The following is a 25,915-nucleotide window of genomic DNA, read 5'->3' on the forward strand; positions in this document are numbered from 1 at the left end:
CCCCAACTAATAATCCACTTTCTCACAGTGGTAAAATTAACTACCTTCTAATTGGCATATTTAAATGGCAACAGTATATGCTGTAGGAAATACACCAATGGCATTAAAGTTGAAATGACCCATGTGGACTGTAGCATATGTTGTGTCATCCACTAGGCTGACAAAGAATCCATGATGTTAGGCCTACCTGTGTCACCTGACACCTTCAGGTTTTACACCTGCAGATGTACCTGTCAAAATAACCCCGTTTGACATGAAAGAAGCATACATGTAAATATTACATAAGTCACTCCAATGTACGCCTTGCAGCCCACAAGGTAGGCTGTTGGATATTTAAAAGTGGTACATGCAGCCATTTAGTGTTGACATGTGCCTACAGTGATTAGCTCCAAAAATTTTTTACAGTAAAGGATTGTTGCTGTCCTATTAGAACACCTACAGTTCAGATAACACAATAAAAATGTCTTTGGTTTGGGATATGTTACAGAAAACAGCCCCCAGAACCCTCTCTGGATGTACAAATGAATAGAGATGAACAGAAGAAGAATGGAACTGTGGTTTGACAAATGTGTACAGATCTGAAGGGCTAGAACTATACCAACACGCACCCAGGACTATAAAGTGGACTTGAAGAGTAAGTTGGCTGAACTCCTATGAGGCTACAAGGACAGAACAATCTGTAATCATCCTTTTCCTCAAGTGTCCAGCTGCCCAGAAGCAACAGGGCCTGAAATGGGCCCTGCTCATGGCCTCTGCTAGAGTGAAGCCTGATCCCATAATTGTTGTCTCTGAGATCCTTGGAGCCTGAGAAGTGATCAAGAGGAGGTGCTTGTGAAAGTCTGAAAAGCCGGGACTTAGAAAAAGTTTTGGCTTTCAAGACATCTGGAGCTTCAGCAGAACCTTTTGGCTTGTTGGATAGAGCTTCCAGGTTTGCCCTGCTGGAGGAGTTTTACCACCAAAAAAGAGACTAAAATCAAAGGTAAAGATTTTGGCTGGGCAAAGGTGCAAAAAATGTCTACACAACAAGAAGACATAATCAGCCTCGAAATTTGAATTTTCTAGCTCAGAGCTTTTCAGCTGAAACTAGTGGCATCAGCAAGAACTCATTGAATTGCTATACGATTTCAAGAGTGCTTCTTTGGACAGAGCCTTGCCTGGTTGGAGGATTTTGACTTCCATTATAGAAGTTAAGTCAGAATGTAAAATCATTCCTTGGGATGATTTGCTTAATGCATCTCACTTCAGCTCCATTGAGATTGGGCTGAAATCATACCCATGTCCCAGTCAACCACAAACAGCAACCTCTGATTGGTATTTCACATTTCCTCGTGACATTTTGCCTTAATTCTTTAAAGATTATTATCTTTGTTTTCCCTTATGAGATTTTTTATGTTTTGCTGCCATTTTGCTCATAAAATGTTTACCTTTTTTTAGAACTATAGTTGTGGAATTTTTTTATGTTTTATTTTGACTTTCTCACTGTTTTGTGACTGGTAAATACTTCACCCTATTTTGCAAAATCAAGTCTTTCTGCTTTGTACTATAATTACCAGGGGGTTATCCCCACGTTTAAAGTATTGAAAATGTGTTTTACCTTATCAAATCGATAACCTTATTCCTTGTGTTGAAATAATAGCCTTTATTACGTGCCTGAATAAATAGCTTTGAAGTGCTCAAGAACTTAACTTGTTGGTGAATATTATGGTATAAATGAGCTAATTCCTTTCAGTAATTGATAAGCTAAAAATAGCGGACTATTGTCTTACCTTCCATCTCATCTAATTGATGAAGCAGGAATGTATGTTCACTATCAATCTTTTAATGTAATAGATTTGCCCCATACAGTCAGTGTGGGCATTTCTTTGCGCCTGAATTGGAATATGCAAATGACCAGTGTAGTTTAAGCTTCTTGAATTGATTAGTAATCAATTAAGGTGTTCCTTTCTGTCTTTCTTAATGTACACCTGATCCAAATGGCAGGGGAGTTTTGAAGGCCTTGCCACCTTTGTTACAAGACCCTCAGCTTTTCCTGCTATCAGGAGCAGGCCTGCTTTCGGTCTCACCCCCTTTTTTGCGGGTATACCGGGGGAAAAATCATGACAGCCCAAAAAGTGAGCCGATGTCTGTCAATCCCAACCCTCAGGTGGGGGAGGCGAGGTGAAGCTCACTCTTCAGAGCCCACCATCTTGCAGATGGCAGGCACTCTCCAATCATTGTTTGGGATGGTACCCACTCCCCCACGTGGAGTGAGCACACCAAGAGTGTAGTCACATTAAGTTCAGTAGCCCATTGGCTACTGACCTAAAGACCCTTAAAACGCCCCTTAAATACAAGTATTTAGGGGACTGCCCTGAACACAGAAGAGAGATTCCTGCAACCCACGAAGAAGAAGGATTAAAGAAGACGCACAGCAGAGGAGACTGCAGAGAAGAAATGACCTGGCCCCTGCCCTACCGGCCAATCTGCAGGTTCCAGAGATCCAGCGCCAAAAGTCGTCTTGACCTGCAGCCAGCGACCTCCAGAACCCCTGGGAGAACTGACCGTCTTCAACAAAGACTGGTTCTCCTGTGAACAGCAGCTCTGTTCAAAAACATCTCCAAAGAAAGACTCAGAGCCTCCTGAAGACTAAGAAACCTGATGCCTAGTACCACCTCTGCTTCCTTTCGCCTATGGCACGAGTATGAGTGGCCCACCATCCCAGTGACATCCACCAGTGTTCTATAATCCGAGTCCACCATGGGTTGACCCCTCCAGGACTCTCAGATGTCACCTGCAGCCTCTGCACAGAGACCTCGCCGCCACAACAGGGGGCCCCCTTGTCCCCATTAGATAACATTGAGCCTCAGCACTCTGCATCTGACCGCCCTAGTGCAGCTGAGGGTGTTTTTGAGTGCATCCTTCACCCTGGGAGAACCCTGGTTCTAAGCCCAGAAACCCATCTCCCTAGACCAATTACTCACCTATAAACCTGATATTCTCCCATAGGACTGGATTGACAGTTTTTGTGTGGGAAAAGTTCTGTGTGGAGTTGAAAATTCTATGAGAACCTAAGAAACTGTGTTTTGACAAAAACTGACTTACTTACCTTTTATCCCGAAAATGTGCCAGTGTGATTTGTAGGCATATCACACTGAGTAGAAAAAGCAATCATGTCCAAAAGTAATTAGAACTGTATTTGCACATTTTTACAACCCTGTAAGAAACGTCATTCTTCAGCCAGGTTGCTTTTTAACAAACTGTGTTGAAAAGTACAATCATATTTTCCTGTACCATGTCCTGCCTGGTTCTACAAATGATAATACAACAAAGAAATATTTTTGATACAAACAATTGATCTGAGTTCACTCTTTGAGTGTGTGACATCTTTTCTTGACTGAGTGTGTGCAATAAATGTGTAACACTACCCTCTGATAAAGCCTTACTGCTTGCCCACACTACCACAAATAGAGAGTGAGGTATTATCTACTTTTACCTCTGTAAGTCTTTGGGGATCCACTGTACTCTGTGCACACTTTACCTTACTTTGGTATAGTATGTACAGATCCAGCTTCCAACAGTAAGATATTCCTTAACCGCATCGCTGCGGCGGTTATTTTTCGGCTACGCGGCTTTTTTCTAAAAGCTGCGTTAGATGACGAGCTCAGCTCGTCATCCGCACACGACCACCGTGGCTGATGACGAGCTGAGCTCATCATCAGCATCGAAGGGGTTAAATTAGTGAAATGATTACAGTAACTAGGCAACATATATAAAAAACACCCTATAGGGTCAATAGAAAAGTATTTGTTCAACGATGTTACATCATTAATATTAAACATATTTTGCTCAATAGATGTCATATAGTCTGAAGGATATATGTCCTATCATTTAGTGTCTATTGTCAATAATTAATTGTTATTCTTCACTTTCAATTTCAAATACCGATGCTGTAATGTGTGGGCCTGTCATGTGTCGTCAGCTTGAGTTGATAGTTTGTTGCCCTTGTGTTGGCACAGAACCATAAATGGGTACTGACTTTTAATTGGCTGAAACGGGTACCTATTCGGAAATCAAACTAAGCACAGCCAGGCAGCTAAACTGTTATGAATATGTTTACATTCTTAATGTAGAAGAGCCAGTACAAAGTTTAATTATCTTATATGGTCAGTTCACATTTATTCAAAAACAAATAAACAGAAGAGGTCACACTCAGGTCAACATTCTCATGCATTAGAACCCACTTTTATCTAAGCCCACAAGCACTTCCTGATTGAACTCAAACCACGCGCCAGCATCCGCTTCCCACACTGTGTTATAAGGGTTACAGGTTTTAAGCAAATTCTTTAACAGAGGTTATTTAAATTAAACCTTTCCTAATCTAAGAACTGTCCTTTTCATACAAGACAAGTACTAATGTTTTTACAAGTTAATTAAGATAGCTTTGAGAGGAGTCTGAAAACTGCATTACCATTCTGACTTAAGGGCAAGGTCCAATGTTAATTACTAGACATAAAAAGAGAACCTGGTGATGTCTGCTTAATGTGGGAAGTGATTTATTGTTGAACACACAAGGCAGAGTGTTATTTAATATAAAAGCATGAGAACACTGAATCATAAATTACAGCTATGGCTTGTTTAAAAGAATAGATATGTCACTAGTTCAGGTGAAGAACTTTCTAAAGTTAAAGAAAGATTATTTCTAACTACTTAATTGCTAAATATTAGTGAAGAGAAATGTACATGAAAAGGAACACAGGTGGAGTCAAGATTCTACTCAGCATTAAACGACTGTTATTCAGCTAGCCTCGGTGCTCTTCAAACTCAGCTACTACTTTCACAAAATGTGACATTTAAGGATGAAGTTTTAAAAGCGCTTTAATGTGCAATTGGAACATAATGTCCTCAAACAATATTGCCGCCAGGGAGGGGAAGCACAATATAATTCGACCATAATTGTTAAGAAACCCTTTGACAGTAGTAGCATCAAAATTAAATTTCAGGTTTTGCTCAGACTCCAAGCTGAAGTAGGGTCGCCCAGGTAAAATGATTTTTTTTATGTAATGAAGCAGAAATCAAATGTTGATTTTTTTTTAGTTTTATACAGCAAGAGCTAGACTCGAGACATCAGGTATCAGAGCGATTTACATGAGCACCAGTTTCGTTACAGATGGACAAATTCATTTTTGTTTAGCAGGGGGGAATAAGGGGCCAGATGTAGATCACCAAATACCGGTCGGTAACGGCCGATTTCGGCCGTTACCTACCGGTATTTGGTTTCTGACATGTAGGGGGCCTGAAATGTACTGATTCGGTAAATTTACCGATTCGGTAAAATACCGAATCGGTAAATTTAACGAATCGGTAAATCTACATGTAGGTGGCACTGAAAACAGTGCCAAGGGCCCTTTAGAATTCGTTACTTACCATCAAATACTATTTGATGGTAAATAACGAATTCCTGTGCACATGCACATCTGTGCATGTACACCTGTGCCATGTGTCACACATACATGCCCTAAGGGCATGTATGTGTGTCACATGGCATACAAGCCTGAATCAGGGGTGCAACAGGGTATCAAAGTGACACCCTGTCCCCCTTGTCAATTCGGTAATTTTACCGAATCTGTATTTACCGATTCAGTAATTGCCATTGGTTTCTATGGGCCTCAGGCCCATAGGAATCAATGGCAATTACCGAATCGGTAAATACCGATTCGGTAATTACAGAATATTGCCGAATCGTTAATTTATTCGGTAAATATACCTATATAGCATTTACCGATTTGTAAATACTGAATCAGTAAAATTCGGTATTTAACATTTGGTAAATACTAATTACCTACATCGGGCCCTAACTCATTTGCCCAGAATCACAGAATGTTGAGCATCTTTGCTTAGACTCGAACCCGGTTCCCCAGCTTCGAGGTTGGCTGCTCTAGCCGTAAGGATACATCCTCTCCCCATATACATGGGGACCCTCTCCAGGGTTATCAGAAATCCATCTACTCACTGTCTAAGAATGTGATTCACCTAAAGAATGTGTGCCTGTACTTTTCAATACTTTGCAGACTGCACAGTGGCGTAACACAAAATGATCCCCCCTCCACTGGATAGGGGTGGCTGTGACTCTTATGTGTCACAGAAATTCATAGGCCTTGAGCTAAATGGGGCCAATTAGACTGCAACAACAGAGCAGTCCGTTTCCTTTTGCTGTGCCAATGTGCACCAGTACACAAACCTCTTTCTTTTGCTGTGTGGCTCAGGCTCTCAATGTGATTCAGTAAGTTAATAATTAAAGGGGTGTGCAGCTCTCACAAAATATCCAGGATCAGGAGTACAGTCGTGTCTACAGCTAGCATTTTTACTGAGGCACTCCCCGTTTTTGCACCAAGGCACTCCTGCCATATGTTTGGAAGATGGCACTTTATCTCTCCTAAGACAAGGATGATGATATAACTGCCAACCTCTGCGAGCTCTACAAAGGATGTCTAAGACCTTTCTGGCCCCTTTATAAGTTCACCTTCTGAGTGGGTCATTATATAGTAGACCATCCCCTGGGGTATTATCATCTGCGGTACCCCAGTAACGCCCACCTCACATAGCACTTAAAAATTAATAGACCACGCTGTTGATGAAAAAAGGAGTCCCTTATTTGCAGTGTAAACATCCTCTTGTGACTGATGATACTCTTTTTGTTGAGTAAGATGGCACAGAAATTCTACTGGTGTATGCTGTGTGATAAAAGTGATAGCACCTGAGAACACCAATAGGTTCACCTAGTTCAACACACATAATGAAGAGCATGGATCTGAATGTGAGCACTATACATTGGCAGCAGTAGGCAACATTTTAAAACAATATATACACATTTACCTATGTGTGAGAGGTAGGGCCTGTTTGCAGTGTCCCCCCACTTTCCCCCCCATTTTTAGCACTAGATGCTGGTTTTCTGACTCTGACTGTGCCGGGGCCTCTGCTAACCAGACCCTGGGCCTGTGCTCTATGTTAAAAGTACCTGGTAATTTGGTATAATTACAAATGGCAACGTCAGCCCCTTGTAAGTCATTTACAGATAATAAAGCAAGGGGGGTTCAAACTACCTATAAGTCTCTAATATATGACAGGGCATGGAGGTTTAGAGGCCCAGTAGGTTCCCTGCTCTGGATTTGCAATACTGTGGTGCCTGATGTCATTTTAAAAGCTAGCCCTGCCTTGCAGGTTGCTTTTAAATTGAAATTATATGCAAATTCGACTTTGAATTTAAAGGTGCTTTATATACCTTATTTTTAGATATGTCACCTCTAAGGTCTCCCCTCGGTGCCTCAGGAGTAGGGTACCTAGTATCTATAAGCAGGGACATTATAAAACTATTTTTTATCATTCCTGGTGAGGGAAAAGCTGCCAAGTTCGTTTTTCCCCATTGTAGTGAATGGCTTCATAATTGAACATTGTAATATTTTATGTAAGTATGAAAATTGACAGGAGTCATGTAAAAAATATACTTCAATGTATCAAATTAATAGCTAAGATCAATTCAAAAACTTGCCACTGTTAGATTTATAATAACTATGACAAAATATAAGTTATTAAACTTTTGTTTTTTATGAGCCATGATCCAACCTTTCAGCTGCTCTCTCCTGAATGGCCAACATCTGCTGAGGCTGGCCAGGCTGCTCTAATGAGATGTGAAAAAGCCCTGCTAGAGAGACAATGGATTTCCTGTGGCCGGATAGGTACAGGCTGCAGAGCAGATGGCAGTAAGTGGGTGAGGGGTAGCTAAACTGGTCTTCAAAGGGAAAATGACACATTAGGACAGCACAAGCTGACCCCCACATCCTGCCACCCAGGCCTCACAGGAGCCCTTGTAAGTGTATTAGGGAGAGGGTTGGAAGGGGAGTGTTTAGGAAAATTAGCCACATCAGTAGAATGGGTTCGCCTGATACAGCTCCTCTGGGGTGACTATCTCCATTTTGAATTTTGAAGGAATGATGCTTTTTGGAACAAGAATATGCTACACTTTGGAGGAAGAGGTTATACATCTGGGTGGCATATTGCCTCCCATTGGATAGGGGTGCTTCCCTGCTTGACATCCAGAGACTGTAAATAAATATGGGAGAGATGCATAACTCCTTAGATCTGCTGTCTGAAGATACAGGAAGAAGGACTGCCCAGCTGACTCCAGGGCCTGCACCAAGAGGACATCACTCACCAAGACTGTACCTGCTGCACTCTGTGGCACTTAGCACCAGAAGGACGTTGCCTGACTCTGAAAGACTATGGTGTGGACTCCCTGCTAGCTACAGGTACAGCCCAGCTGCATCATCTCCACAAAGAGTCCTCATCCTGGAGTGCATCCAGTGGACTTTTAAGGATTTGGCCAGGTGCATTGTTGCAATTGTAGTCCAGACATCTCAAGGAACATTTAGGAAATTCAAGACCCCTTGGATTTGTGTTTTAGACACGTTGAACCCTGATGAGGAACTTCAGGAAGAAGTTCCAGAAGTTTGGAATAACTTTTGGAAAAAGCTCTCTAAGGGACAGACTCAACTTCGAGAGTCAAGCAGGCTACCTTCGACCACAACCTGTCCTGGATTTCAGGGTCGTCCCTCTGTAAGCTCCAAAGCTCCTGACTTCCAGGGTTTGACCGGGCCTCTCAGAAACTCAATCCAGCGAACCGCAGCTCATGCATGCCTTCGAATACTGATTCCTGGCTACAGAGGAGTCAGTTCTCTGCTCTGTGACTGTAACATCCACTTGGTAGCTAATCCACGCCACAGTTTTACTCCAACCACAGCAAACCGTGAACCGCGGAGCAAGGAGCAGTCAGGGTGCGAGCGCGAGGACGCAGAGGAGAGGACATTGGAATCTGCTTGCCTCACCCGGCACCCCCGCGCCTTATCCATTGCGCCAAGTGCCGAGTGCTGCACAGACAGCAGTTCGACAAGCCCTCAAGCCAGTCACAGCGCCTGGCCAACCGGCCGGCATGCTTCCTTGTTTCCTGCACCTCCCGGGGGACTGGGGATTGTGGACTATGCCCGCGCCCGCGGCAGAGCGTAAGCGGGGTCGCAAGCAGAAGCGAGTCCAGCTTTCAGCCCACCAGGCTTTCTACTCTCTACTCTGACCTCAGCCCCTCTGCCCCTGCCCCAGCGCGAGCCAGGGAGGCCGGTGCAGCTATCAGCTATCAGTGATTTGCTCCAGTTTGCCCCTGCTTGCCTGCTTGTCACCGGTTCCCTCGAGTCATCGCTGCCTGTTATGGCCCCCTGTCATCACCGCTTGAAACTGCCTGTTATCGTATTGCCATCTGCCGTCTTGCCACCTTTGCCAACTGCCTCTATCCTCTACCTTCACCACCTACCAACCATGGTGTAGGGGGTTGCAGAGGGAGGCGGCAGCGGTGGTGACTGTCGCAGTTTGCAGGTCTGTGGTTTTGTGGGGGGGTAACTTCAGTGAGACAGCGCGGACAGTTTGCAGAGACGGGGCGGCTTTTGGACAAGGTGGGCCCGCATCCCACCGCTTCCTGCAGAGAGTGGGGCAGTGAACCTCCAAACAGCTGACAAACTGTCCTCACCTCGCCTCTCCTGATGTCTGACTTCTTTGAGCCTCACCAGCTTTGCCGCCTGCCCTTGCATCAGCCCCCAAAATTAACCTCTCGGCTCCCCCGGTCTGGAGTGCAGTGGAGTACAGCCCACTGTGCGACATTAGAGGGATGCGCTGAGGTGAAGGCAAGGCTAAGGTTCCCCTTTCTGGTCTGCTGGACTGATGGACCACTGTTTGGGACACTTGGGGTCACCTAGAGAGCAGTGACAAGGCAGGAGATGAGCGCGAATAGCAGCCGGTCCCCCACTCCAGTGGCAGGCACCCCCAGGTGCATGGAAGTGTGTGAGGAGCACATCTGCCAAATTTAGGTCTGGAAACTCAACTAACCGGGGCATCGGCAGCCACCCCCTCCTCCTTCGGCGCAGCATCCATCCGGAACTTCCACCTGTTCAGTAGACTCAAATTATTACAAATTACGAGTTATACCAGATACAGTCTACAGAGCCAGTCATGAGATCGGGCCGAGTAAGGAAGATTCCTTTAAGGTCCAAGCCCAATTCCAAACAAAAACAAGGTAAAGCAAAGGTGAGTATAGAAGAGTTAAGTGGCCCATGACTGGGGTCAGTATTCACCATCAAAAGCACGGAAAGCACAGAAAGTATTCCAGTCACGGGGTTCACCTGCACCAGCCCTGGCACAAACTCCCCCACTACTGGTGATGACGTCTGTGCAAAGCAAGAATGGGGGAATTAACTTTTCATCAACCAGTTAACCCAACGCAGTCACAAGGAACACAAGGAAGACAAGGGGACTGTGCCCTCATAAGCATTGATGGAGCCTCTTAAAGGAAAAAGCCTTGCACATTCCAACCTCAAATCTACACAAAATTAGCGTTTTTGAAAGACCGGGGTACAGTAATTTACTCGAAAAGCTCAAATGTAAAAGGCCTGCAGCCACCATTACAGCCGAGAAGTTTGGACCAATCTACCAGCCAATTAATCAGTCAGCCGATCAGACTCCTCCTATATCACTTACTGCGCCATTTGAACAACAATTCCAACTCTCAATTCACCAGTTTAAAAACAAACCAAGTTGAAAATCAGGTCAAAATCGACCAAAGTAACACATCCACGACAGACGACCTGAATCCGCTAAAAAGCGCTGTTGATACTAGGACAGCTGAAAATGTCGTTGAGGAGGAAATAGGGGCAAAAGTTGGAATTGACACACTAAGGGGCATGGTCCAGAACCAGCTCACAGATCATCTAGGAATGGCGCTCTTGCTACCTCCAAAAAACAGCTCCCCACCCCAGCAGCACAAATTAAAGTCAGGCGTATCGGGTGCACCAGACTATCCGGCGATCTCCCATAGCTTCTTGGCCAGTAAACCATCAGAACCTCTAAAAAAACAGTTCCCAACACCAGCGGCGAAAATTAAAGTCAGGGATACTGGGTGCAGGAGACTATCCGGCGGTCTCCCACAGCTTCTCGGCCGGTAAACCACCAGACCGCCACACAATACCTTCCTATGAAGACTCACATATATCAAGCCCAGACTTGTCCTTCCTGACTTCACAGGAATGGGAGGAGCTTGTCACTTAATACAATCTAAAACCTGCTCAAAATAACACATCTTCTGTACCAATTAATACACCAAAGCAGGAAAGAAGCAACCACAGTAATATTACACCCATTGAATTGATATGGGGTGCAATTCTAAACTCAATGCAATACTCTACTACAGCTTTACAATATCAATCGCACAAAATGGACCTACAGCTTAGAGTCCTCCAGACATTGGCCGATTTCACGTTGGGATCGACAAAAAACTATCAGAACTCAATACCCAAATTAAACAGGGACAAGAAGCGCTGCATAGTAGTCAAACAATTCATTTTGAATGCACCTGTGCACCAATAATTGACAAGCTAACAACAATGCTAGGGAATCTGCTATCAGAAATAAAAGGCAGTGCTCTATTACCCCTTACATCTACAGATGGCCGGCACACGACAGGGACCGCCTCACCAAAACACCTAAAAATCGAACTAACAGCAACTAGCTCTTCCAACACTGTTGCAGATAATAACGTAACACAAATAATGGCTCCTTCAAATAAAAACCCTACACCACGAAAAGCTCGTCACAAACTAAAAAGGAAGGGTCGCAACAAAAAGCCACTATCTGATGCTTCATATACATTAAGCAAACTGTCTGTCGCCGTGGTAGAAATAGACCCCGATTTTGAAGAAACAGGGTCCACTTTCTGTCCTGTATTGCCTGGCAGGTCGGCTCACTCCTCCATAGAGCCCACAACAACTACGGCTGTCAACTTGGGGCCATCATCGAGTTCTGCAAGAAGGGACATCCCCAAAGTGAATGAGAGGCAGGAGGTAACACCAACAGCTAAAGGCCCATCAAAAAGGAATATCCCAACATTGAAAGAGAGGCAGGAGTCAACATTAACAGCAAACAACCCAGCAACCCCAGAGGACACTACCCAACAAATTTCTCTTGGCAAAAAACGAGTATCGACAAAAACAGTCGGGGGACCTTCAAAACAAAGCTGCTCTCCCAGCAAAAACAAGCCTTTATCTGACCTCCCGTCAATCTCTCGTAATTCTGCAGATCAAGGAGTAGACCAGAACCATCTTCTGGAACAAGGGCCTTACTTACAGGTTGAAACTCCCACTTACAGAATCAAGGAAAGTACAACCAAAGAACTGGTCAGCATCACTCTCATTCCTGAATATGATTCACAGGGAAGAGATGACATACTAAACAGGGGGAACATTTTACGACCCTTAAACTCCATCGTGAGCCTTGGGAATATAAATTAATCGGACTTACTTTCCATAGAATTCCGTCCAAGTAATAACTGCCAATGCCCGGAGGTGACCAGTACAAAATGGAACTCAAGCTAAATCGCAAACAAAATCAAGGAGGAGGAAAGCACGCTCAAACACTGTGGTATAAAAATGGCCGTTGAATTGAAACCTCCTTATCCAACTCCATTCTTACAAGCCCGAATTATCATCTCAGACAAAAACACCACTTCAGTATTAAGAGGGTCAAGAAGCAGAACCCCTGGCGTACTCCCTGCTCGAATAGAGGGTTCTAACTTAAGCAGGAGTATAGGGCCATTCATTCCAATATTGAAACCGGGGCCAGAAGCTCGGTCGCAAATAACACAGACAATATTAACAGACCATCCAAACTGACAAGAGTGTGATACCCCACGGACTGCTCTACTTGTGCAAGGTCAAATTGAACTCTGCATTTGGAACATTAATGGCCTGGCAGCCAAATTGGTCGATCACGGAGTAGTCAACTATTTGAAAACATTTGATTTAATACTTCTCTAGGAAACCTGGGAAGAAACTGCCAAGGAACTCCAAGGATATTCCTCCTATTTCGTCCCGGCAACAAATGGCTCTAACTTTGGTTGCAGTTCAGGGGGACTAATGATGCTGGCTTCAATAACCACAATGGGCTCAATAAAGCCTTTAGAGGCGAAAATTACATCACCCAATGCCGTTCATGCAATACAGATAAAGCTTGAATTTACCTATACGACACAAGAAGTTATAATAATTAACACCTACCTGCACCCCAAACGAAAACAAAAAGCAGTAAAGGAGCTGTCAAATGAAATAAAATGGATTATGGATGAGCAAGACACCGACCACATAATCGTTGCCGGCGATTTTAATTTAAATCTGTTCGCATCAAGCCAAGACGACGGCCCTGTGTATGAACTTATATCACTTTGGGGGATACCGAACCAGGGCCAAGCAAGCACTACCAAACCTAAAAGATGGGCCAAGTATCTGCTATAAGAACTCGAACATTTAAATCTAAGAGCTCTGAATGGCCGCTTCTTGGAGGATAATCCACCAGTTGCCCCTTTTTACTCCTCAAAAACATCCTCCTATATAGACAACACATTTGTAACACTAGCCATGTTCGATAAAATAGCAACCTTTAAAATAGGTGACAATGTTCAGAGTGATCACCTCCCACAAGAAGTACTGTTGAATGCCAGGTCTGCAGCTACACTAGACACCTGGAACCCGGCTGCAAATGAAGAACTCTCTAATCTAAAGCGTTTAAGGTGCAATGCCAACAACATTTAAGCTCTATCAGCCACTGCCAAAATCCTATTTGAGAGAGAAAAGGAAACTGGTACCACAATTGTAACAGCTTGGGAAACTTCATTAAAACCTTCAGTGGCAATTTTGCGACCAGGATCGGGACCAAATCAAGACACTCAGAAGACGAATTAACAAAAGTAAATTCCAGTCCAGAAACTAAGAGCCTCAAACGTATTACAAACCAGACCTTTCGACAACTGCAAAAAACTCCAGGGAACCAGGAGCTGCAGTCAACCCTTTGACAAATGAAGGCACTATTGAGAAGGAGGAAGTGGTGAAAAATAAGGCAAAAGAATTACAAAATGTAGGCTAAATTACTGCATAATGCCAAGCAACACAACAGCACAAAGTTCTGGCAAACAATCCACAAGCTAGAGCGACCGAAACACCCAGGAATTAGTTCCAATAGAACAGAGGCTGACTGAGTAGACTACCTCTCTGCCCATTTTAACAACAAGAGAGGGGAACCAAACAAGGCAGCTGGCATCATGGTACCAGACATCGAATCCCCCAACAAGGGAAAAGTGACACAAAACTGCACAACCAAAGCTCACTTTATTAGCAGCACTAACATCGACAAGCAAAAGAGGACTCTGCTGGCTGGCGATTTAGACTCTACATACCCCACTGAAGAGGAAGGATATGCTCCCACGGAAAAACAGATAAAAAAGACCTAATAACCAAGGGAAGAGCCATGGGAGCACCCGGCCCCAATGGGATCCCAACGGTATTGTATAAACATGGAGACATCTTCTGGAGCAAGGCCCTACTACCAGTGTTTAAGGGCTTAAACACCACAGTCACCATTCCAGAATCTTGGAAAGGATCTATCATTAGCCCAATTTTTAAACAAGGCAAAAGAAATGATCCAAATAACTATCGACTGATCGCCCTTCTTGACGTAGAAGCCAACTACTACGCCGGAACAATCTTGGACGAGCTAACATCTTGGGCTTTAGATAAATCCATCATCCCCATTTTTCAAACTGGGTTCTGCAGTGGCCAAGGTACTACAACTGATATATACTGGCTCTTACGTTGTTAATGGATGCAATAAAAGCATAAAAAATGCCCCTCTTCCTGTGTTTTATTGATTACACAGCAGCTATCGACCATGTCAAACGTTCCAAACTGTGGTGAAAACTGGAAAATTGGGATATACCAAACACACTTCTGGATTGGCTAAATCAGCTGCATACAGACACATGGATCAGGGTCCAACTAGGGACAGGGTCACATATCTCAAAACAAATCATGACCTCGAAAGGCCTCAAGCAGGGGTGTGTCCTTGCCCCGATACTTTTTAACTTCTTTTTGGCCGATCTGCTTGGAGAGCTGGAGATCTGCGTATCCCATGCTCCAAAACTGGGAAGCAAGCTAATGTCAAACTTGCTATATTCTGATGACCTGGTTTTAATCAGTCACACACCAATTGGCCTTCAGCACCTACTAAACACAACAAGCAGTTTTTCTATCCGGAACTCCCTCAAAGTAAAATTCAAGAAGACCAAAATGATGGTAGTCAACTACAATAAAAAGAAGACCAATAGCTGGTTCCTTGATGGCTAACGCTTGGATCAATTATAAAGTTACAAATACCTGGGAATACTAAAGGACCATAATAGCTCATTTAAGCCTCAGCTAGAGACCATGCGAAGAAAGGGGATCACAACATATTTAGCACTGAATTCACTTAAGAGACAGCTTACCGACCTCACACTTGACCCTTTTTTACAGGTCCTGAGGGCCAAATTGCTGCTGTCATTGACACACGGGAGTGAGGCTCTCAAAGGTAAAGATGCAGCAGCCTTAGACATCATAACAGCCAACTCCTATAGAGCAATATTCCATCTCCCAAAATATGTCTACCCGGCTCAAATCCGGTTAGAATTTGGGATCCTAAGACAAACAGTGGAAAGAAGGAGTACCTATGTTATAAGTTGGCACAAAATCCGAAGTGCTGAGGCCGGATCATTAAATTCCCACCTCTGGAAAGCCTTGCACAATCAAGACAAATGTCCAGCCAGGGACTATCTGTTTGACTCTATTGAGTTACTAGGCTTGACCGAACTTTGGGCCGCTCCAACGGATCATCTTTCCTTCAAAAAAGCGGTGAGAATACAACATCCATGCTTTCTGTTCTAGAAGACAAAGCAATTCATACCAATAAGTCACATGGCTGGATAGTGCTCAGTGACTATATAAGGCAAAAACCGCAAGCCTACTTGAGTGCCGGAATTAAGATAAGTAGGAAGGACAACTCAGGTTACGCTTGGGGGTAATTGCGATCAACCCCATCTTCCACCTTGGGAAAGAAAAGGAGGCACTCTGACCTGTCGCCTATGGGGAAGTGCGAAGGAAGACATCACTCATGTAATCTGCAACTGTCCCAATTTAAAGGACATAAGATGCACCTTGCTTCGTCCCTTTTTCATGCATTAAGGCATCCGGTCCTGCTGGCAGGCAGTGAAGCTTTGCTTCAATCCTATTGATGTTCAGCTCAACTGTCGGCTTCAAAACATTTTTTGAGCTGGTAACTAAGTGACTAAAGATCTTGTCGTTATACGAAACATGCTAAAATGCTACTTAAGTGCATCAATTCCCTAACTTGTATTAGTTGCACTTGCACTTTAATTACCAAGTCTATAACTTGGACAATGGACCTGGTTAAGCTGTGCCATCTACTTGAGAAGTTGTAGTAGACACGGCTGTTAGTACTAAATGAGATGTAAAAGTTTATGAGAATCTTTATTTTTTTAAATGACTGATTGTACACATTAGGAATATGCAATTGTTGACCCTTTTATATTATGCAGCTTTTTATAGTTTTTATAGCTATTTATCTGTGCACAATGAATCTTTCTAACATGTATTTGCAAAGATTTTAATTAATCAAGCAAAATAAAATATTATCTTATCAATCCAGTGAACCCGCAACGAATCCAGCCTGACGTGTGAAGGTAAAATCTTGATGAAGGCATCCTGCTTAGTGTATCTGACCAAGGCTCCATCGCAGTTGGCTTCAAACTTTGACTTTGTCCTGGTCAAGCACGACCAGATGTACTAAAGTGATGCTATATATTTTTAAGCACTAGAAAGGCTTGATTCGTTACAAATTCATACCTCTGGTTCCCTAGATTGGATTTTGTCGTTTTGTTGTCTATTTGTTCATGAAAAATATCGTGAATTTTTATAATTGGAGTTAGATTTTTATAATGTGTTGTGTTTTACTTTTTTGAGGTACTGATGTTTTTAAATGCTTTACACACCTGTCTCGTAAGTGACGCCTGCCTGCTCATTGCCACCTACCAAGTGTTGAGCAAGGGAGACCTTGACTGACCCTTTTATTAAGTTTGTGGCCTCATTACTAGTGATAAGTCACTACTTATCACTGCGAATAATTCACTTTCCAACACTATGCCACTCACAACCTGGTGGCAGTTTCAGACAGTGAGGGAGTGAGCATGATGTAGTATCATTAAAGTTTATAGCTAGAGTTAGATCATGGCACCACAACTGGAACGGAAAGTAACAGTGCTTACTAATATTTATTTTAACAATCTTACTGTTCCTAGGTGGTCACTTTCCTGCCTCAGGCAGCAAAAGTTCTTGTAGACAATTTGCCACCCCAAGCGACAAAATGTAAGCACATCTGCAAGAGCTTTTTCAAACTGTTTGCAGGGTTGTTTTTAGTATCTACAATAGACACAAAACGAAGGGTATGGGGTAATTACAGAAGCTCCTATCTTTTTGTCTAAAATTATAATATTTTACAATATATAAGGGTGCAAAGAATCAGAGGTTCATACCCCTTAAGCCTCCAAGGATAATGATCCTATACATATACAACAACAACAATGATTCAGCACTCCAACATGTGTAAAGATTAATATATTTCACAAGTATAAGCAAAGTAAAGAGAAGTACATCAATTCAGCAGGTTCTGATTACTTTGTTTCTTTATTGAGAACATTCTTCATAAAGTACGACCGTAGCCATCGCGTTTCAACCTAAATGGTCTTCTTCAGGGCCACAAATAAGCATACAATATATGCATTAAAACCTTGACAGTTATATAAGATATTTACCATTTAAAACAAGTGCTCATATTCAACCCATAAAGGGAAGAGTGAAAAAACAAAAAATCAGTATTTTCACAATTCATCACAGAAGGCAATATAGAATGATATTTACATGAAAACAATTTCGTTTTTGATTTTTTACAACGTTTTACATATTGAAACCTGCTGAGAAACTTTTTGCAGATAAAGGGAGATAATTAATCACACCAAAAATATTTAATTCAAATAATATTCACGTGGCATGGGGCAGTGATCATTCAACTTATATGGGGAAATTTTGCACATAGTTATACACATACAACAAAGGTAAGAGAAAGGACAGAGGCACTATGAAATACTTCAAAAAAGCTTACAAAAAACAACAACAGTACTCTATAGTAGTTGATTGAGATCCTTTTCTGTAGTTTTAATTCAGCTCCTCACTCTAGCTAGGAGTGCCAGTTAGACCTAAGTAAAGAAGGAAAAAGTGAGGGTCAAAAACATTGCAAATGCGCTAGTGTCCAACACAACCTACTCAAGAGAGGAATCGATAGTTGAAACATACCTCTTATTCCTAAAGTTCACGAACAAAGTAAAAATCGCTTGTTGAGTGGCTTCTTAGTGAGCTATTCCAGGTAAATCATAACAGTGTGGGCGTGTTTTTTTTTACCCATATGTATCTAAATGAATTACAGATAAGACAGAGATTTCTCAGGCTTGTGAACAGTAGGCAAGGTATCAAATGGACAACAAAATAACATGCAGTTATTACTTTGCCTATACTTGTGAAATATATTCATCTTTACACATGTTGGCGTGCTGAATCATTGTTGTTGCTGTTTTTAGTATCTGCTGACTGCAACATGCTGACTCGTGTTTTGGTGACATCTCCCTGAGATGTTAAGGCCCTTTTCCACTATCCGTCTTTTGAACAATTGACAGGTCAAATAACCTACCCACTGCCTTACTGACAATCTGGAAAACCTGTGCTTGTCTGCTGTTACATGATCAAGGGATTTTCATTTACAGCTCACTTTCTGTACCCTATTAGATACATGTCCACTCTCTAGTAATTCCAGCAATAACATCAAACTCTTGAGTAGGTGGGGGTGATAAATTCAAGGTTTGACTACCAGGGCTGGACTGGGAACCAAAGGTTGCCATGACAATAGTGTTCAAACCAGCCTCTCCTACAGCGTATCCTCAGGCAGGCTCTATTTTTCCATCCATCCATTCATTCTCTCTCTCTTACTCTTTCCTATCTTCTTCCTCTATAATGACTTTCTCTCTACATTTTTCCATTTTATACTAATCAATATTACTCCTGTACTGCCACCATTTGGTGTAGCAGTATCTGTCACATTCACGTTTTCTTTGCATCAAGGCAGGCTGAGATGCACTGATTTGAGCCCTTTTCAATAGAATCTACAGCTGGGTGGCATTGGTATATATACCTGAAAATGAAAGTTCAGACAGTGGGTGCATATAGATATTGAATAGGGGTATACAAAGCATACCCTGAGGCACCCCTCTGAAATATGTTTTGGTGATTGATACATTTAGTGCTTGGTCAATCAGTTGTCTCTTTCAATTAAGGAACCACCTTATATAACCTTACTTGAGCTGTTCCTGTAAACATTGCTGTCTCTGTTAGCTGGCACAGAAGCAAGGCATTATCGTCTATACTAAAAGCATACAACAAGTACAATAACAGAGGCAATGCTGGCTGCCCTTCGTCACTGGCTAGTAAAACCCTTTCTTTCATACTGACTGTAGTTGACTCAGTTCCATATCATGGATGAAATGCCTATTGATTTACATTCATAATCTGTGTGGGTTCCAGTTTACCATGAAGCAGTTAAACTACAATTATCTCCTTTAAATTTCTTAGAAGAGAGAGGCTGGAAATGGCCAGGTGATGAGCTACAACCACAAAAGGAAAGGTAGCTTTTGTTTGAAGTGGGGTATCCACTGCCACATTTATGCCCATAGAGTGTTGCCTTACTCAGTATGTGGTTGAATAAGAGGGCATTGACATGGTTGGCAGAATCCCTCAAGCAACCTTAATGAATATAATGCAGGGGTCTAGAGAGGCAGAATATTATCCAAGTTAAACAAGTCATTGAGACGCTATCTTCAGAGATTTTCCTCCATTGCCATTGTGATTAAAAATTACCAATGTACTAATAAAACGGGAACTGCTTCTTGTATATTATTTGTTCCTGGCATAAAATAAATAAATCCTTGATGCCCACAATCTTACAAAATCAAACAAGCTTCTCTGTCATTTCTACTGCCTTTGGTGAACCCACCTCTATACATTAAAAGGTCTTTTAGGCCAGACATACAAAATTGTGTGTTTTGAATGTCCTAATATCGAATTTGAGAGTTTTGCTATTAGGAAATCACAAACTGCGATGTAGAATAGTGTGTTTGACACTGTTAGCAATTTTCAGTGGGTCCCAAATGGACATGCATCATCAATGTTCATGAGGCAAATTTTGCGCTGATTTGCATCACGTTTGTGATGCAAACAGGGGTAAAATCTTGAGGCCTTATTTATGAGGCCCTTAAGCCGCATTTGTTTCACTTTGTGTGATGCTGCTGCAGCATAAAAGATGTGCCACACTGTGCCATATTTACAAGGTGATGCATCTAGGCAGATGTGTCTATTTGTAAACCATTACATTACATTATACCTGTGTCAGGTATAATGTATGCAGGATGGGCATTCCGTAGAAGTGTTGGAGTGAAATATTTGAGATTTCACTGCAACACTTCTACAGCGTCACTGCTTCAAATCTTCCTGCCGGCTTGAAGCAGGCATAAGGGGTGACACAGGCCGTTTCACATAAGGCTTGCCACATGTGAAATGACACATTGCTGGAGTTGCATCTGTTTCCAGACACACTCCAGCAATGTGTTATTTTTGCACCGTCAGATAGGTCAGAATTCCTGACATATCTGTCAATCCTTAAAACATGGAATGCCGTACAGTAAATATAATGCATCCATGGTGTCGTAAGGAGAGCGCACAAAAAAGTGTTGCATCTCTTTTTTACCACAACGATGCAACACTTTTCATAAACAAGGCCCTTGGTAGATCTCCCCCCAAGTGAGCTATACACAAAATACATATGTTAACGATATAGACTGTCAGTATCAATCAATGTTGTTATATGCACAGCATATAGGAAACAGGCTACTTTCTCTCCAATCCAGTTGGAAAGCAAAGGATCAATATTAGCTCAAATGATAAGAAATAAAACAAAACACAGCATGCCAAGACCATCAGCCCCGAAGGTGCACGTGCCTAATGTTAAAGGGGTAATATACTAATAGATAAATGGTAAAAACAGGAGTCATCTAGGGAAAATGATTGTCTAAATTCCTTCACCCAGCAGAAATGTGAGGAGCAAGGAAAAAATACATGACGAAGGGGAAGAAAAAGAGAGTTAGGAGCTGCAATGCAGAAAGAAGCTTAGTTGCCTACAACCTCAGACCACAAGGCTGCCATTAACTGACAAATCAAAACTGCAGTGCAGTGGGAACAGGAGATGGTGGCAAATAGTTGTTTGACTTTGTTGGAGTTAAGTAGGGACCTTTTTAAAGTGTTAAATTCAATACATTTGAACTTGGAATTCCATGAAGTGGAGTGTGGGTACGCTATCACCCTCTCATACTACTTGTCACAGCAAACCAAAACCATCAGCCCCGAAGGTGAAGATGCCTAATGTTAAAGGGGTAATATACTAATAGATAAATGGTGAAACATGAGTCATCTAGGGTAAATGATTGTCTAAATTCCTTCACCCAGCATAAATGTGTGGCCCAAGAAAAAAAAGAGGAGGAAGGGGAAGAAGGAGAGTTAGGAGTCGCAATGTAGAAAGAAGCTTAGTTGCCAACAACCTTAGACAACAAGGCTGCCAACAACTGACACATCCAAGGAGCAGTGCAGTGGGGACAGGAGATGGTGGAAAATATTTGGTTGACTTTGTTGGAGTTAAGTAGGACCTTTTTAAAGTGTTAAATTCAATGCATTTGAACTTGGAATTCCACGAAGTGGAGTGTGGATATGCTATCACCCTCTCCCACTCCTTGCAATTAGTGCTCTTCCTAGCCCGGCTACCCATAAAGCGAGCAGGGGCTGGATTGATAAGGATGTGTGTTGCAGAAGCGCTCTATACAACTAGCTAATTTGCTTCCTGCAGTTTCCTATCACAAAGAAGGTGTGCACCAGAGAGTGTGTCTCACCTTCTGTGCCACAAACTGACCATTTAGACTTAATGCCATTACTCGAGAGCTGGCTCAGCAGAAAACACCCTCTGTGTTTTTGGCACTCCTCTAATGAGATAAGCTGGCCATGCTTAAACAAGTCTCCCAGTGATGCGATACCCACTTCTTCCCAACACCTCAGCTCACCAGCTGAAGAGCGACCAATGAATTTGGGCAAAACAAGCAAGCAGGGTTGTAGGGTGAGATATGCCTGGAGAGAAGCTGTTTCTGGATAAAGCAGCTCAGACCCATATGCAACAACAGGGGCAGTCTGCGTTCAGGCTTAGTACCCCGGAGAAGCAGCTTGCATAGCCTTCCAGGTCACCAGGGCCCACTAAAGCATGTTTCTTCCAATGAATGTCCGAAAAGCCAACAGCTCATCCATTTGAGCTGCACCATCCTGTTAAAATGTATAGATTTCTGAGCGCTCAACCCGCCTGGATCTGCCAGGAGATGCAGATTGGAAAAAATGTCCCTGCATCAGTCACTGCTCCTTATTAGTTCCCTACGCCGGGCATCTATATCTCATAAGAATTTCCATGTGAGGAGAAAGGGGACGTTGGCCAAGAAGTACAGAGACCATTTTAGCTAAGGCAATAAAGGGATTTTCCTCCAAATAGTAATCTGCTCCTGAAGAGCAGAGACTGCCCATGTGAGATTTCTGTTAAAGAGATCCTGGTCAGTGTGATAGATCCTAAACCCTGAATAGTGAAAGGAGATAACCTATCATGCGATCCAGCTGCCTCCTAGTTCAACACAGGTTAGGATAGTATTAAAGAACAGAGGCAAGAGGCAGGACTTAGACCAATTGGCCCACAGTCTAGAAGAAGAATCAAACTCCATGACGGTACAAGGTATGATTACAGAATCATATTTACTGCTATCCTTGTAGACGATATTGTCATTTGCATATAGAGATACCACATGAGATTATCCCGGTGCACCAGGTGCACCTGTCCGATCTCAGTCTGACAGTCAATTTTTCTGTGGCGAGTCTGAAAAGTAAAGGGGACAGGGGGCACCCCGGTTGGGTTCCCCTCGGATTATAAAAGGGGTCAGAAGAGGTCAGCTGGCCGTCCAGACTCTAACAGTAGGGCTCATCTGAAGCAACTGAATGAGTTGCTGGCTACGGTCCCCAAAACCACATTACGCCAGAACTACAAAGAAGTATTCTCAATCCAGGGTGCCTTTTCCAAGCCAATGAAGGAGGCCACATTGGAGGGTCTGCCTCCATTATTCTGTACAATCTCATAACGTTCGAAGACATCCCAGGCACAAAGCTATTTTGAACCAGGTAGATCAAGTTAGTGCCCGTAAAATATGACTCACCAAAATCTTGCAAAGAGTTTCCTTAATTCATTCATAAAAGTTTATTCAGCATTACTGCCATAAAAGCACATGAAATAAAAAAACAAGAAAAAATAATATAAAAGTGACAAAAGCAAGAATGATAAAAAAGATAACATTTCCTAAATTAATTCAGTAACAGTGCATTAAACAATATCCAGTCATATTCCTATATGATAAGGAGGACCCTTCTACAAAAATTGCCAGCCCCATTACATCTAGCTCATAAACCTAAAAACAAAGGGTCTTATTCATTAAAACTGTTGCATCGCTGCGACAAAACAGTGATGCAACAGTTTTCACTGAGCCCTACGTTCGACACGATGGATGTGCTGTATTTATTTTACTGAGCTCTTTGTTGCAAAGAAAGACAGATCAGTCAGGAATCCTGATGTATCTGTCGGCACAAAAGTAACACATTGCTGGAATTGTCTTGCAAGCATGATGCTACTGCAGCAATGATGGGGGAGGCCTTTATCTTATCTTTAATGCACTGCATCACACTTACACCTGCCATGAGGCAGGCATAAGGTTTTGATGCAATGGCGTTCTAGAAGTGGCACATTGAAATCTTATAGATTTCAGTGGACCACTTCTAGGAGGCTTTGATGCAGGGGAACGCCCACCCAGCATCCATTATACCTGGTGCACATTTTATGTGTCGCAGGAGATTACAAAGTAACACATCTGCCTAGATGTGTCACCTTGTTTAACCAAAGTGTTGCAAGGGGCTCATAAATAATCCCCAAAGTACTTCAGAACAAGAGTTCAGAATAGCTATTGGTGAGTATAAGGAAGGATACATGGGGGGAGACCCAGATAAGGTAAAATAAATACCATCAGGACCTCCCTAAGTAATGGAGGCAATAGGTTCTCAGCAGCTGCCACCTCATACAGAAGGGTGAATTGTCCTGCCAAAGCTTCCATGAAAGTTTAATAAAATTCCAATGGCCACCGTCAGTTCCGAGAGTTATTCCAGTGGCTAACTTAGGGATAGCCCTCCTAATATTTTAGACAGTATTTGCAGCTGTTGTCTGCCTGCTGCCAGCCTAGGCATCATAGAGCACTCAATAGTGCTTGTAAAAGCCTGCATAAACTCGTACTAATCTAGTTGAGGGTATTCAAGTCATTCACCAACTGATGCATGCACCAATCTGAATGAATTGTCTGTGTCAGGATGTGGGAGGCTGGTCTCAGAGACATATTGGTCCCAGCATTCTCAGTGCCCCTAATACCTTCACTTACGTCCTGCAGTTGGTCTTTGGTGTCTTTACTTTGTTCCATAATGGCTGTGGGTTCATTGCCTACATACTGCAGTAGGTAATTCAGGGCATTTTTGTTTCAGTGATAACATTGTCTCTTGCTTGGCTAATGCTTCTAGCGATATTCCCCCACATGCATCAACCTATTTAGGAAGTGCAAACGGTGCGAATCGGTAAATTCGGCCGTTTGCACTTCCTAAATAAGTTTTTGGGATGCATCATGCATTTTTGTGAAATTCGCTATTTTTAGCGATTTCCAAAAATGCGATTGCTTTTAAGGAATCGCAAATTTGCAAGTCCTTAAAAGCAATGCATGATTGTTTTTCTAATTGCGAATTAGCAATTAGGAGGTGCAAATTACCACGAGGTTGAACCTCGTGGTAATTTGCGAAAAGTTTTGAAAATGCTCAAAAATGCATTTTTTAAACTTTCATGTTTCAGACACACATGTCCTTAGGACATGTGTGTGTGAAACATGCACTTCAAATTACATTTCTGGGGTGCAGGGGGGGGGTCCTTTGGTCCCCCCTCTGCACCCTTGGAATGCATTAAAAAATTGCGATTTTCAAAAAGAAAATCGCTATTTGTTAAAGCCTTCCCATTGATCCCTATGGGCCTTTTGGCCCATAGGAATCAATGGAAATTTCGAAATCGCACTTTGGAATTCGCATATTATTTGCGATTCGGTAAAAATTGCGATTTTTACAGAATCGCAAATATTTTGCGAAAATATACATGCATCCCATTTTGCGAATTCCAAATTGCGATTCCCTATTTTTCGCAATTTGGAATTCGCAAAAGGCCGGGATGATGCATGAGGCCGATTGTCCCTTTTCCCCTAGTTGTGGTATTTGCTATGTACCCTGCAAGCTGGCATGGCTTGGACTGGAATGTTGTTGAGTAATGTCTGTGTGGAGAACATCCCCAAGTACCCACTCCCTGGTTAATCATCGAGCCAGGATGCTCAAAACCAATCACACTGCTGCATTGCAGTGTTGTGATTGGTCAGTGGGGCCTGGCTGTGCTTTCTGTTCCTCTAGGAGTGCAAGAGCAGAGACGCAGGACACAATGGCAAGGTAAGTACATTTTTTCTAAATTTAGTTTATAGTATGCCCACCCTCTTGTCCCCCCCCCCCCTACAGGTTACCCCTCCCAGCGACCCCCCAGCACACCCTGTCCTGCCACCAGAAAGCCATGCTGGCCGCCACTGTTGATATCATCAACCAACTACTGCACTATACAGTACATTTTAATACATTGTAGAATAGAAATTCGTTTAAACTATTTCAAGTGATTCACT

Source organism: Lissotriton vulgaris, chromosome 8, assembly GCF_964263255.1.
Source record: "Lissotriton vulgaris chromosome 8, aLisVul1.2, whole genome shotgun sequence".
Classification (NCBI taxonomy): Eukaryota; Metazoa; Chordata; class Amphibia; order Caudata; family Salamandridae; genus Lissotriton; species Lissotriton vulgaris.